Source organism: Aphis gossypii, chromosome 2 (assembly GCF_020184175.1).
Source record: "Aphis gossypii isolate Hap1 chromosome 2, ASM2018417v2, whole genome shotgun sequence".
NCBI lineage: Eukaryota > Metazoa > Arthropoda > Insecta > Hemiptera > Aphididae > Aphis > Aphis gossypii.
This window is the reverse complement of record NC_065531.1, coordinates 34,655,951-34,657,319: the sequence shown is the minus strand read 5'-3', so window position 1 is coordinate 34,657,319 and position 1,369 is coordinate 34,655,951.

Sequence of the window (1,369 nt, the reverse complement as noted above, 5' to 3'; positions counted from 1 at the left end):
AAATATTACAAAAATATAGGTAGGTACACGTTATGAATTGTGTTTAGCATGAATATGTCAACATTTGTTTTATCTCAAAATGTTCTCTATGTTTTGTTTTCCTTATTGACATTGAATGCTATTCACAATAATTAATAAATACATTTCCCTAAAATATTTATAAAATAAACATGATATTCCATAATATTGTACTAGCTGTATAATAATATAATGTTTACAGGTACTACAAGAAAATAGTTTTTGGTCGTTGCATGATAAACGTTCACATCATGACAGATATATTATATTGAAATGTCATAAAAATATCACAGGAATTGAATTTTATAATAAAAAGTCAATATCCCTAAAATATTACATGTATATATTGTATACTAGCTGCCCGATGTTCCTCCGAAAGAAATTTTTTTTTTATAATTCAATTTAAAAACATAAGACTGTTTTTTGGTTATACAGATAATATAATATAATATATTACATATTGTAGTTATTGTTATAGCTAATTTCTGAAAATTATAAATCTTACATTTAGAATTCAACCACTGGAGTGGTAAATTTTATTCTTTTTATTATAGAATAGAGATAAGGTAGAAACAAATATTCTGATATAATATAATTCTGACGATGCTATTGAACTTTTTTACAATTTTTTTCCCAGAAATTTACTAAATAATTTCTTGAATGTCACCACATTGTCCGATATTTTGGTCGGAGGGACGGGAGAAGGGGGTTATATTTTTATGTTCTCATTTTTAATAAAAATATATTTAACATTAATACCAATAGAAACATTTCAATACGTTAATATATCTCATACTATATGTATATTGGTTGCTATAACAACCGGTTTCTTTCGTCTCCAAAATCAAGTTAGATTATTATATATATAGATATATAGATGTAGGTACCTATATACTATACATTTGTGATTTATGTTTTTTTTTATACAATTTAATCGCAAACACAGTGTATGCATTAAATATTTTGAACAGAACAGTCTATCATTAAGTAACATTTTATATTTTTTAATATTATTATTAGGTAGAGTAATTTAATTTACTATAAGTAATATAATAGCTCGAATTAATATTCGCATTTAAATTTGAAAATGTTATTATGTAAATATAGCAAATATGTTAAGTTCTATATCCATCTAAATAATACTTTTAAATTATTATAATTATTTATTTTATTTATGTATTTATTATAATTGATTAAATGTATCATTTTGTCCGAATTTGAATTTTCTAGATCTATTATCTATAAAATAAAAAAAAAAATAAGCTAAGATATTATTAAATTTTTATTGGTTTCAGTATACACATACGAGGAACTTTTGCATTAAATTTTCAAGCTTTAGATATATAAAGCT